The sequence below is a fragment of the Mirounga leonina genome, unplaced genomic scaffold (genome assembly GCF_011800145.1).
Source record: "Mirounga leonina isolate KUSES-001 unplaced genomic scaffold, KU_Mleo_1.0 Mir_127, whole genome shotgun sequence".
Classification (NCBI taxonomy): domain Eukaryota; kingdom Metazoa; phylum Chordata; class Mammalia; order Carnivora; family Phocidae; genus Mirounga; species Mirounga leonina.
The window spans coordinates 28,455,534-28,470,091 of NW_023270316.1; the positions used below are offsets into that span (position 1 = coordinate 28,455,534).

Below are 14,558 nucleotides of genomic sequence, written 5' to 3' on the forward strand. Positions count from 1 at the left end.
GAGTTGCAGGTGGCTCCATCAGCTGGGAATGAAAATGACCAAGCCTCCAGAATGGTGATTCAAACCTTAATTCTCTTTGAATGGACGCATAAGCCTTATCTGCCCCATCTCAAACTTCAGAATCTTTCTTCAGAGCACCCTGGATTACCCATGAACCGGTTCTTTTCAAAACATGAAGGAGTATCTCCTACACTTACATTCTAAGTTTCCTGGTTTACTTTTCTACCTCATTCACACAAAGTCCTCACATCATACTTTAATCTAGATTGTTCCCCAAATCCCTGAAATAGTAATGAATTTTGCTAGAATGAAGATTTTGTAACTTTTCTTGCCACCACCGCACAAAAAAATGTTTCCTCTTGATATTCACAGTGTAAATGTTTGCTATATTTACATATGTTTCTAATGTGTCTTCATTTGTGTGCATCTTAATGTTCTGCCCTTTGTTGTGTAAGCAAAGACAGGGCCTACATACCATACAGTGAGTAGATTTGTGCTAGAATTAAAACACTGGTCTGCACTGCTATGTGTGTGTATACGTGCGTGCATACCAAAAGCTCCCTTTTAATCCCTTTCCTCAAATTTTTTCCCCTCACATATCCTCTACAGTTATATTTTCACAAATTATCTTTGATCTCAAAAGCATTATATGAAGTCTTCTCTGTTGGAACTAAGCAGGGGTGAGGCTGGAGCTAAGGATAGGCATTAACCTGGAGGCCAAGTTCGGACTAAAATGGAAATGCCTTTCTTGATCAAGGAGACATTTTAGGATACTGAATGCTCCACTCTGCAATGAGTATTTGTCTAGTCAGTTTAACCATATGACCAAATCACTTTTGACTGACATTGGTTGAAGCTGTTGAAGGTATTTATTGAATCCTCTCAGTGGACATGTTATTATATGCTATGCCTGGTTGCTAGCAAGAAGGAATTGGGAGATAGGCTCTAAGATGTGGTCATTATCCTTCAGGAGTTAAAAAAATATATAAGACTTACTGGGAGAACATTATGTTTATCATTTATTAATGAAAAATATCCCTAATATACAGATAACTCCCATATATTAAATATAATGAGTAGAAACTATGAAAGGTAATTCTTACAAGGAGAAAAGCAAATGGACAATGAAGAGACCTGCCTTCACTCGCAGATAAATGCAAAACAAAAGTGTGAGATACCAATTTTTGCTCTAATCTTGATCCTAACCCTTTTGTCTTGGTAAATATTAAAAAGGTTTGATAATACCCAGTGCTGTCAAGAGTGTGGGGAAGTAGATACTGAAATATGCAGATAGTAGGAGAATGACTTACTAAACATTTTGGAAAAGTAAACCGGAGGTATATTTAGTAATTCAATTTTGCAAAATAACCTTTAACTCCACAGCCCTACTCTAGGACTCTACAAAGAAATAAAAACATAAGTATAAAATGACATGGATAAATTTATTTATTGTAATATTGGAATAAATGGCAGCAGGGGAAATGACTAGATACATTGTGATACAACTACATGATGGAATTTTACCCAACTATTAGAAAGCAGTTGAAATCTGTAGGTATGGTTGTGTAAAAAAGAAGTTATAGAATAAAATGTATAATAAATAGAAAAATACCCTCATATATTTTAGTGTATATGTTTATGTGTCTTGTAGGAACACTGGAACAGGTGTAGATGCGGTATGATGGAGGAAGAATGGATGGTACTTGCTATCAATACTTGCTGGAGGGCAAAAAGGACTTGATATTGACTCAACCAATGAGCAATTGCTGAAACTTTTAATGTGCATAAAGCTGTGCTAGGCCCTGGGGAAAATGCAGATATACGAGATGTAGTTCCTGACCTCCAAATAGAATTTAAGTCTAGTTAGGATGAAAACAATTACATATTAAACAACATGAACAGGACAGAAGAGTATATAATTACATGCCAGGTTATACGGTATGGACTGCGGGTGCACTGGAAATTCAGAGAAGAGGTTGATCCAGAGGAATGGAGGTGGGGTAGAGGTGGAGGAGAGCTTAAGGTGAATTGGGTCATGTCTAGAGAGAGTTTACTGTTTGCATTGTGTCTGTTTCTCTTTATTTCTCTGCTTTCTTCATTGTAGACTTTCACTTCTGTGCATCTGACGTGGTTATTTGCCCTTGACTCCACCGTTGTTAATACTGGCTTAGTATTTTGGACCCTGAATAACTTGGATCGCAGTTAATACTCTAGGGTACCTTTGAAACTTTTCCCTTCGAATAAGCATTAGATGGCCTTTAGTCAAGCACCCAAGCTCAGTCAATCTTCATCTTTATCGACATGGTAAACACAACAAGTAACACAGCATTTAGTCTTCATGGCTCATCTCCATTTGGAAATCCCGGTCAGCACCCTGTAGGGCTCGTTTAATTCCTGCCTCCTCAGCTGCTAAAATAAGCGAGGGTGAACCATGCTGGTCAAATTTCACCATTCTCCTTCCGGTTCATTATGATTGCACAGCCCCAGCCTCAATTAAGTAATTTGCTCTGTAATGGGAGGGGGTCATTTTGTGAGTGAATTTGAATGTTTGCATAGATCAGCATTATTGTTAATCACATCTGCACTTACATATACTTATATGCACACTCACAAGTGTAAAGATGCAGTTTCAAACTTAATTAAAAATAGAAAGCAACCTAAAGTGTGCTAGTATTTCCCCTGACTTCAGCATGATCTACCACTTTGACAAAATTTCATAAATCTCCTGCAGTAGAAAATTCTACTGCACAGAACCATTTTATGCAGCAATATAGGTACTTAAAATATTCAACAACTTTCATCATGTTTTGCCTCTTGGTACATGGGATTTTTATGTATTTAATAGTTACATATGTTATATATCTTAAACAGTATTTTTTACTAATAGTCCCCCACAGTACATTTTTCTGAAACTCTAACATCTGTGTTTTGTTCTTGTAGCTCATGGTAATAATCTTAAATTGAGCACATCCAACCACAGAGGACGGATTAGTTGGCTATTTTTTTTAAAGGTGTCTGGATCCAGTGATGTAAGTGTCAAAACTTATCAAGTCTCGGTGACAGAAATGCCTCCCCCTCACTTTTTTTGAAGAGCAATTCCGGATCTGGCATCTGAGCAGCTCCTGCTGTTGCCGGGCCTGTAGCAGGTACACAGAAATTCAGAGGAGAGCAACCGTGGGGAATGTTCATTTGTTATTTATTTATAAACTTGCCGTGCCACATCATGTAAAATTAACACCTTTAATGGGCTCCTGCCTCAGTTGCTTGAAGGACGGGTTTTCACCAGCCAAGGCCACCCACCGGTTTCCAGGCAGTGTTGCTGTGTGTTTGCGTTGGGCTGCTAGCTTTGTAGAATCTACCTGCTGAAGTCTTGCTTGTGCTAAACAGGTCAACAAAGGTTTGTGCCATTAGACACAACGTCCAGGAAGCGAAGTCTTTGGGGCTTTTGTGGCTGAAGAGATGAGTGATTACTTTGGAGCGTGAATTCCTTTCTCTATCTGGTTAATGAAGAGATTTACTCCAACATTCATTTATTATAAATTGGGGGGGATGGCTTCTCTCATGTGCCAGCATCCAGAGGGCCCCTCTCCTATAAGAGTTCATAAATAATCAACGTTTACAATGAAAAGGTTTTGTAAGCATTATCTTTTCCTGTCACAAAAATTCCCTCATGCTTCTAAGGGAAGACCAATATAATTTGCAGACGATGATTCTGGAACCGAAATGGCTTTATGCATAGAGAGTAGATGTGTTTGGGGATTTTGGAGAAATATCTCACTTTTCATCCACACTACCTCACTGCTTCTGCTTCAGCACCTAAAATTTCAGTTTAATTTTATAGTATTATTCAAATACAAATGATGTCTGGGAAGGAGAAACACATTAAGTCGTTCAACAAACATTTGTCAGCTTACTATGCGCTGAGTATTGCACTTGGTAGATATATAGGCTCCTGAAGAACTCATGATCTAATGGAAGAGAGAAACAAGTGATAGACGATTATAAGCCAATTGAAAATATTATAGTTGAGGTGGGTGCTGAGTGCTAGGGAATGGTGGGGGAAGGAGGGGTTAACATTGCCTGAAGAAATCCGGAGAGCCTTCACAAAGGAAGTGATATTCGAGTTTGAAGAATGGATATGCACTTACCAAGATGAGAGGAAAAAGTAATTCCAGGCAGTTTTCAAGGGAACAACATGGGCACAGGTATAATAGCGACTTGTGTTTGAGGGCCTGGCAGGCGCCAGTTGCCGTGTAAAGTACCAGGCACTGGGTGGCGTGCTTTAGGTAGATCATCTAGCCCAATTCTAACACGGGAGACATATGACCACTTTTTTATGTAAAAAAGCAGAGGAGGTTAAATAGCTTGCCCAATTTGGGGATTCAAACAGGTCTCTATTTCCAAGCTCATGCCCCTGCTTTGCCCTTGCAGTGCTCATGGCTACATCTGTGCACAGCTGCAAGGGAACGCAGACTGCCGAAGAAGGCTGAGCTCCAATATGGCTGTGAGGTGAGAGGGAAGGGGCTCAGGCAAGCCAAGTCGTGGCCAGATTGTGATGAGCCTTGAATGCTATAAGAGGTCTGCACTTTACCCCATATCCAGTAGACAATGGGAAGTTTGAAGTGTGTGTGTGTGTGTGCGTGCATGTGTGTATGTGTGTGTGGTGACCATGTGGCAGATGAACACAGAGGAAGATAGTGGGTGGTGGATGGGTGGGATGGGGAGGGCGATCTTTCTCAGGCCTAAGTGTAGGGCTCCCATTAGCAGCAGTATAGAAAAGTTGACCATCTTAGTATGGAAGGGTATTTAGATTTGGGAGGTGCACAGGCCTGCAACATACTAGCTATGGGACATCGGGCAAACCATTTGAGCCTGCAACATACTAGTTATGGGACATCAGGCAAACCATTTGACCTCCCTTCACATAGTCCGAATGCAGACTGCGTTTGGTCTCTTCATATATAAAAAGAAGTTAATAATATCTTCCTCATCACACTATTATGAAGACTGAATAACATAATCCATGTTACACATTTGTCTCATGTTTATCATTGCAAATTCCTAATTATCGATGGCTATTACTCTGTGAACACCTTCCAAGGAGTTACTTTATCAGACTATCTCGTGAGTTACCCATGAAGGCCCTGAGTTAATGGGGTTTGGAGACTCACTGATGTGTGCAGTGGGGTGGCAGGTGCCTGGAGGGTAGAGAAAAATGAGAAAAACCTAGAGCATTTTCCCAGAGTTGGGGTGAGAAAGAGGAAACCAAAAGTAGACTGAGGGCAAGTAGTCCTTCCAAAAGTTGCACTTGAGATGAACTTAGTACACAGGTGAATCTTTACCTTTTAATAGAGCTATATTTATTTTAATGGCAATAATTAAATCCACCTTTTCCCCCTCCATTCACTGGGATGGTGGTATCAAGTGGGTCTATTTAAAGATAAATATTAAATAAATAACAGTACAAGTGACACATGGAGATAGCAAATATTGTGAATATGGCCAGAAGTTGGGGGCATGTGGCACAAATGAATGTAGCCTTCTCCAGGGCAGGGCCCTCTTTGTTTCACCAAACCATGTGCCCTGCTGGTGCTCTGGGAGCACTTTGAGTTTTAGCATCAAGCCTTGTGTGTTACTGGCGTCTTAGAGACCATGTCTTGGGCGTCTTAGAGACCATGTCTTGCCCTCTCTGCCCTGAAACAGAGGCATTTCCACTAACAATGTGAATTCTAAATCCTTAATATGTGCTTGCTGAATTTACACTGAATTCATGAAGGAGGCACATAATGCTCGGTATAGTATTCAGCAGGGGATTATAATACATGATCGGGAGCATAGGTTTAGAGTCCCTATTCTACCTGTTAATAGCCACTTAATCTTAGATAATTCACGTAACCACTCTGAGACTCAGGTTCCTCATCTGTAAAGTAGGGATCTGATGATAATAGCACTGAACTCAGCAGGCTCTTAGGACCATGAGAAAATACAAATGATGCAAAGTACTTTGCATAGGTCTTGTCAGAAATATTGAGTAAATATTTATTATTATCATATTAATATGTTAGCTATGACCGCTGAAAGTGGGTTTTGTAGGTATGGTGAGTTTGTGTCTCCTTTGGGAGAATGTCATCTATTGCTTAGCACAAATCCTGCCACATAAACATTTAATGAATAAATGGACAAATGAATAAGTCTTGGAAGAAGTGAGCTGATTCGGGGCAATTAGAAGACATTTTGTCCTATATGCTTTAATCAGCTTGATAGGCAAGATGGCGTGTATTTGCCGAGGCAAAAGTAAACGCCTCTCCTTTTAAAGGGTGGTAGTTTGTCCACATGCACATCAGCCAATATCGCCTTTGATTTTTTTCATTTCCAGGGATATCTTGGGTGAAACCAGGACAGAGGTGGGGCTCCTCATAAGTAAAAAGCACATTGGGCCATACAGGACTTGGCAATGATAACACAGCTCACACTGTGTTGTAGTCCCAGAGCCTGAGAAGTTGAATTATTTTACTCATCTAAGAAACTCAATAATTCCCTCTAAATATGCTGCCTGAAGAATAACATTGCTCATAAAATTTGAAGTGATTTTTAACCAAGATGGCCAAATGTTCAGTTTGACTAACCTTTAGACAGGCTTCTTCCTGACTTTAGGCCCTTGACCTCCCTTTTCTTAGAGCATTTACTTTAGAAAACTTGCAGTTGTTGGGGCGCCTGAGTGGCTCAGTTGGTTAAGCGACTGCCTTCAGCTCAGGTCATGATCCTGGAGTCCTGGGATCGAGTCCCGCATGGGGCTCCCTGCTCAGCAGGGAGTCTGCTTCTCCCTCCGACCCTCCCCCCTCTCATGCTCTCTCTCTATCATTCTCTCTCTCTCAATAAATAAATAAAAATCTTAAAAAAAAAAGAAAACTTGCAGTTGTTTATATGTGGAATCTAAAAAACAGAACAAATTAATAAACAAACAAAAGGTAGAACCAGACACAGGAGTACAGAGAACAAACAGATGGTTGCCCGAGGGGATGGGGTCAGATGGATGGTCAAATGTGTGAAGGGAAATGGGAGATATAGGCTTCCAGTTATGGAATGAATAAATCAGGGGAATAAAAGGTACAGTATAAGAAATCTACTCAATGGTAGTGTAATAGTGTTGCATGATGACAGGTGGTGGCTACATTTGCCGTGAGCATAGCATGATGTATAGACTTGTGGAATCACTGTGTTGCACACCTGAAACTAATGTAACATTGTGTTTCAGCTGTACTAAAAAAATATATATTACAAACAAATTATAGTTGTACATTCTTTCTCTGTCCCTTTGAGATGTAAATCTTCTACAACTTAGAAAAGTTTCTCAAGGACTGAGGTCTGTCCCTTTGAAATGCAATCATTGAAGGGCCTGCATCTAGTGCTAGCGCATAATATACAAAATTAATATCAAATGCTAGCAGCAGTAACAATAAGACTGGCAATCTCCACAGGGCTTCTTGATGTTAGCTAGGTTTGGGGAAGCCTCCTCCTACTCCAGTAAATCAGAAAATTACGAGCTATGATTTTTTCTAGATCCAGGGGAGGGGAAGGGAGGAGGACAGACAGATTTTTTGTTGAGCATAGGGATTCTGGGAGCACCTAGAAAATGGACTTAGAGGACCGAGTTTGGGATCAGGCGGGTTAGTCAGTGTGATGCGTACGTGATCAAGAGACCCGTTTTACCAGAATAGGGAGATCTACGTTCAGACTTGGTTCCTCTCTGAGCCAATCTGGATCATCACGCCCAGGCCGGCCGTGCCTGTGGGCCTGGGGCCTACTGGGGGCGTTCAGCTGCCTGCTGCACACTTTCCTTTGCTCTTCGGTTTCCTTTCCTGTTATAACCCCCATCCTCGCTCTAGAACACTTACCCCTCTCCTCCATTCTTCTCTTCCCCTCGACTCTGGTGGGTCTTCAGTCGTCATGCGCAAGAATCGCTGCTCCGTACACCGCAGGTTGGCCATCCCCGTGAGAAAGAACACCCCAACTTCAGGTGCTGTGGTCAGTTCTCTTCTGCTGTGCTCAGGGGGCTTGCTAGCAGCTCTGCCGGTCTGCTTGCGATGCTTCGTGGCCCTGGGCAAGGCGAGCAAGGGGATTCTTGTGACAGCTCCAGAGCGATGCTTGACCTGGCACTTGCCATTCACCTTGTTCTGGCACTTTCTCAGTTCGCGCCCGTGGTAGTGGTTGGGTGTCTTCAATGTGATGACTGGGTGGTTAAAAGAAAGATGAATGAGTCAGCACTTTTATAAAACAAGATTTCACCAGTGAATACTGATTTTTTAAAAAAAGATTGGTGCCCTAAGTTTTAAGTGGTATTTTGGATCAAACTCTACCTGCCCCAGATGAAAATGCACTCGAGGAATGCACACTTATGCACATCTGTATTAGAGGTAGACAGTCATCCTGGGACTAGAGCTGTTGAGGATGAGGGACCTTGATGGGCTGTCAGTGTCCTCAGTCAAGGCCTGATGCTTCAGTGGAGAAGAGATGCGGAGTGCTCGGTATGATGTGGCAGTCGTCTACTTCTGCAGCCTTACTGGTCAGCATTCCCTCCTTCACCCTGCCTTCTCAGCTGCTCAGTCCCTCTCAATGTCCTGTCCCCAAGGGTCCCTCTTATATCCTCCCACAGGACCCTGTGAGAGTCCCCATCCCAGCACAGAGGACACCACATGGTAATTGTATTATTTACTGTCCTCTCTTTTCGCGGGACTGTGAACTCCTTTGAGAGCAGGAACTGTATCTCATTTATCTCTGAATCCTCAGAAACTAGCACAATTCCTGTTTCAACATTAGCACTCAGTGAATCCATTTTTAAAAGACTAATGAATGGGAAATATTATTTTTTTAGTTCAACAGTAGATTTGCATATATTAAGGCTTTAATATTATTTTGAACATCTAATGATCAAATATTCACAAACTAAAATACAATTTTATCATAAAAATTTTAAAAAGCATAAAAGCTTTCATAAAATAGAGAAAAGAAAAAAATATTCCCAGTTTTCTTTTTTCTTTTAGCAGTATTTTAAACACTTTCCCAGAAGAATTTCAGGATAATTTGTGAAATTTGTTTTTTCTGAATTTGTTTTCCTAAAAATTCCCACTGGGACTAGGAATGCATTAAATGTAGAATAGTTTGGGGAGAACTGTTATGTTTACTGGTTTTGTGGGTTTTTTGTTTTGTTTTGTTTTGTTTTTAGTCTTCCATTAGACACATGATTGCTCATGCCAGTTATGCAAACCTTTTTTTTTTTTTAAATTTAAGATTGGACGTTTTGTTCACTGAGATTATTTCAAGGTATATTGTTTTCCATAGTTTCACATTCAGATTAAAAATATCATAATGTTGGCCAGGATGTGGAGAAAAGGTAATCCTTGTGCTTTATTGGTGGGAATGTAAATTGGTGCAGTCATTATGGAAAGCAATATGTAGGTTCCTCAAAAAATTAAAACTAGAACTACCATATAATCTAGCAATTTTACTGCGGGTATTTACTCAAAAGAATTAAATTAGGCTCTTGAAGAGATACCTACCTTCCCATGTTCACTGTAGCATTATTCACAGTAGGCAAGATATGGAAACAACATAAATGTCCATTGATGGATGAATAGATAAAGGAAATGTGGTATATATGTGCAATGAACTATTATTCAGCATTAAAAAAGAAGGAAATCTGCCATATGTGACAACATGGATGAACGTTGAGGACATTATGTTAAGTGAAATATGCCAGTAACAGGACAAATACTGTATGATTCCGTATATATGAGGTATTTAAAATAGTCAAACTCATAGAAACAGAGGGCAGAATAGTGGTTGCCAGGGACTGGAAAAGGGGGAAATGGGGAGTTGCTATTCAGTGGGTATGCAGTTTTATTTATGCAAGATGAATAAGTTCTAGAGATCTGCTGTACAACATAGTGGTTATGGTTAATAATACATTTTTTAAAAAAGATTTTATTTATTTGAGAGAGGGAAAGAGAGAGAGCATGAGTGGGGGGAAGGGGCAGGAGGGGCAGAGGGAGAGGGAGAAGCAGACTCCCTGCTAAGCAGGGAGCCAAACGTGGGGCTTGATCCCAGGACCCCAAGATCACAACCTGAGCTGAAGGCGGATGCTTAACCAACTGAACCACCCAGGTGCCCCTGGTTAACAATACTTTATTGTACACTTAAAAATTTAAGAATGTAGATCTCATGCTACATGTTCTTATCACAACCAACCAACCAACCAAACAAACAAACAAACAAACAGAAAGCCAAGATGAGGAGAGTTACTGGAATGTACTTAGTACCTGTCTTATCCTGAATAACTTCCTAACATTCAGGTGAGTCTATGATATAGCAAAATCTTCTAAGTTCAGTTTTCTTATCTGTAAAACATATAAATAAGTGAGCAAACAAAAAGGATAGCAAGACTAAATACTAAACAAAACAAAAACCCATGGCCTCAAATTTCAGCACTCTGTCCCCAGTAATCCAGTGTTGAAGTACAGTCATGTGCTTCTCCACCTCCTCCCCAGTCTCCAGTCTACTTGTGGAAGTGCCAGGACTCCAGAGGAGAGTGGGAAATCTGTGTGAATCCACACCTTGTTGGGCTCCTGTGCCTTCTTTATTACTCTGTTCAATAGAAGTTGGAGACCAATATTAATTTGTAAGACTCTTTTATCCTGCTTCTGGTTTATTGTCCTAGAGAGCAAAGAAGGGGGTCTGCAATTGGGAGGGTCTTAGACAGAAAGGAATAACTGATCCCTGCCTCTTATTTACAGGGCTGGGAAACAATAATGGATAAAGACTGAGCAGAAAACTGGTATCCCAACTTTGGTAGTCTACTTGTGGGGTTTTTTTGTTTGTTTGTTTTGTTTCCCTAAAGCTTTCCACAGTATAGAGATCCATTTTTTTTTTTTTAAATAAAGAATGTATTCACTAAACATTCAATTTCTCTGGCAAGTACAGATATTTTTGTCAAATCTCACTTTCTTCAAAGATCCTAAGAGGTAACTCAGACATACTTTTCTGATTAAACTGTTGATCCTCACCTAAATTGCCAATCTGCAGAAACATGAGCAAATAAATAGTTGTAGTTTTAAGTCACTTGGACTTTGTTGTAGTTTGTTATGCAGCAATAGCTAGCTGATACACATTCCTTATTTTCAATAACCTCCCATAGTCCACGAGAAGAAGATAATATTTAAAAAACAATAGTCATTTAATACATTTTTGGGGTAAGTATTTAAATAAGTGAATGAATGAATGAATGAATGCAAGAAACAGTATAGTCATATTTTTTTTCTCAAACTTCAGGTTTAAAAACATCCACTTTGGTGCCTTTAATGTTGGTTTTCTCTCCACTGCTCTATCACTTGGCATACACCTTTCTAACAGTAATTGCACTGAATTGCAGTAATTTATGTGTGTGTTTTTTTAGATTATATGCAATTTGAGGGCCAGGGCTGTTTACTAGTCATCCTGTATCTTTAGTGCTCATATACCCAATGTATTTAAAAGGTGATTCTTTTGGATTTGGGGGGATGGGTTAGCCTGGTGATGGGTATTAAAGAGGGCACGTATTGAATGGAGCACTGGGTGTTATATGCAAACAATGAATCATGGAACACTACATCAAAAACTAATGATGTATGGTGATTAACATAACATAATAAAATAAAATTAAAAAACAAACAAACAAAAAACAATGAGTGAAAAAAAAAAAAAGGATATATGAAGTTTTGGCCTCTGGAAACTGGATGGCAGCCCTATTGGTGTCAGTGATTTTAAACCATGACTGAAAATTAAAATAATTTGAAAAGCTTCAAAACCATCAGAGTCCAGCCTCACTTCAGGCCAATTCACAATGCCCGGGGGATAGGACTAGGCAATGCTAATGTGCAGTCAGTGTTGAGAACCTCTGAGTTCAAATGTCCTTAAAGTTTATTAGTATTCTAGCACTGGGAAATGACCTCCTCCAACAAGGGGAACCTATTAAGAAATAATTTGAAATCACTAAATATTCTAATTTTCAAAGTTAAAACATGGGTGAAAATCGAAGTGCTATATTATGAATGCATGAATTGTGTAAATAAATAGGGTAATTCATATCAAAATCTTGTTTTAATTTTCCTTTATTTTTTTCACCAAAGCTCTCATATATTTATCACAGATTTTTTAATTTTTATTTTTTGGCAAACACTGATTTCATCTTTCCATTTTATTTTCAGCTAAGACTTTTAAAATATTTTAGTGTTTATGCCCTGGTTTTGATTTTGAACATTTTGAAATGGCTCATTTAAAAAAGTTTTTGTTCGACAACAGCTCATCTAGAACAAGTCACTCAAGATTACCTCCCACATGAATATTTATATCTTAAGGTCTCAATTTGACAACATTAAGCTCTGTATTCTTATTTCTTAAACAACCAAAACATATTTATGGATTGATTTAATGCACTTTTTTCCCCATTTGAATACACTATGATTAAAAGTTCACAGTGTTGGTTACATTATATAATTTGAGAAATAACCAACAATGTCCCTAGTGATTAAATATTCAAGTTTGCAATTATTTTGTAACTTTTGTTCTGCTCTTCGCTCACTCTAAAAATTATCATAAAATTTTGAAAGATGTCCTCAGTGTAGAATATGTCCATAAAATATTAAATATTCAATTTTCCTCTATCATGGCTTGAAAAATTCATAATTACATGATGATCCACATAATAACTCATTCTGAAAAGTCATATATGGCACTCCCTCTGTGACTGAGTTAATAATTTACTGCTGTGTGGGATTTTCACTCTGCACTGTTAGTCTTGGGAACATTTATTAAGCAAATGTTCATTTGCAAAGATCAGGATGTGAATGAAGAGGGTAAGAATTTAATGAGGAGTGACAGACAGGTGAACTGATTCCATATAGAACTTTAGTACAAGGGAAAGCAGAGAGCTTTATCTTTCGTTGCCTCGATAGACACCTGAAATGAAATATAGAAGACAGAAGGCAGGAGGAAAAAAATGATGCTCTCTTGCAGGGGCCAACAGGGGGATAAATCAAGGAAAGCGAGAAATACAATTCAGGCCATTTGAAAAGATGCCAGCAAATGTGATGCTTTGAGCTTATATAGCAGAGGGGATGCTGACTTTTTATTTTAAAGGCACCAAATGCTGCCAAAGAGAAGATTTCATCTCTTCTCTTTTTTTCCTCTGATACTCCAAATTTTCATTGACAATAGCTTGAGTGACCAAAACATGCAATTGAATGATAAGCAGGTGGAATAAGAAGCTTCTCTAGGACTGGTTATCTTAAGGCATAGAATTGCTTACAGAGACTTTGGGAAAACCATTTACTTAAATAAAGGCCTACAGTTTTTATGTAATATCTAGGAATAAACCTTAGAAATGAATAATCCATATTTTCTTAATTGGGTCAGTTCTGTAGGTATATAAGCAACATAACTGAAACGAGCAGTTTGTGTTTGATTTATTGCATAATTGTATTATGTGCTAAGTGTGACTTCACCTTTCCATGTTGTCTTGGGCAGATATTCGAATATTCACAGCAGTGATGGATCACCAGGACAAGTCATCAGATGCGATGAAGAAGGAAAACTGCCCAGTTGCCTTATTCTATTAATTTTTGACAGATGCGTGTTGAGGCTTGACAGAAGGAATACAGAACCCATGCCTAGATAACTTCTATGCCATTTTAATTTCTTTTTGGAATATGGTGAGGGTCAAGTAAATACATAAATGAATAAAATGAAAATAAATTTACATTAAAAAAATAAGAGGCCATAATACAAACTAATGATTTAAATTTATTTATCTGTAGTCACCCATTCTAACATCTCCACACTTCAGCTGTTCCTCTGTTAATGGTCACTTATGAAAACCATAGTGGGACACCAAGGAAGATAGGAAGAATCAAATTTTGTTGATTGAAGATAGATTTATTTTGGTTTGTTTCCCCTTAAAAGCAAAGGCTACATTTGATATCTTTGACAATATTGAAATTTGCCTGAGTCCAGGGGTCCTGAAAAATAGCAGAACTTAAGATATACATAAATATAAGCAGACCCTAGTTCAAGTCCTGAGTTTGCCATTGGTTGGCTGTGTGACATTAGACACATGATAACCACTCTGAGTTTGTATCCTCAAATGTGAAGATGTGTGTCAGAGAGTAAATAGTCTCATCAAAATTCTTACAGCTCTAAAATTCCATAGTTAGAGAATGATGCTGGTGTTTCCGTATAGATTGATAATAATTCTAAAATACTTTTTCCTTTTTGCCATCCCATTAATTTTTTTAGAGACATATCTTGATAGGTCTAATGTTTTGTTTTAACTCTTTTTATCCATATGAAGAGGCTATGGATTCTTGAATTTGAACATTTATTCTGAGGGTAAGCCAGAAATACTCGTGCTAAAATGTACCTCTGAACTTCCATTCCATTACCTGGAAATGTTTGCCATTTTGACCAATAATAAATACCAGAGATTTCCTTCCTGTGCAGTTCCCTGGGCTTCAAATCTCTATATGACC

General features: G+C 38.8%; 1 long non-coding RNA gene across 2 annotated transcripts in view; it reads left to right on the forward strand.

Annotated features, from left to right (window-relative positions):
- The window catches only part of LOC118009313, a 203,435-nt gene extending 189,682 nt beyond the window's left edge, over nucleotides 1-13,753 (forward strand). The window contains exons 9-10 of one of the 2 annotated variants that reach the window (XR_004678879.1): nucleotides 2,941-4,509; nucleotides 13,558-13,753. This is a non-coding gene — a long non-coding RNA (uncharacterized LOC118009313). The remainder of the gene's footprint in view (nucleotides 1-2,940; nucleotides 4,510-13,557) is intronic. The other variant, XR_004678878.1, reaches the window with a different exon arrangement.
- The last annotated feature ends 805 nt before the right edge of the window (nucleotides 13,754-14,558 follow it).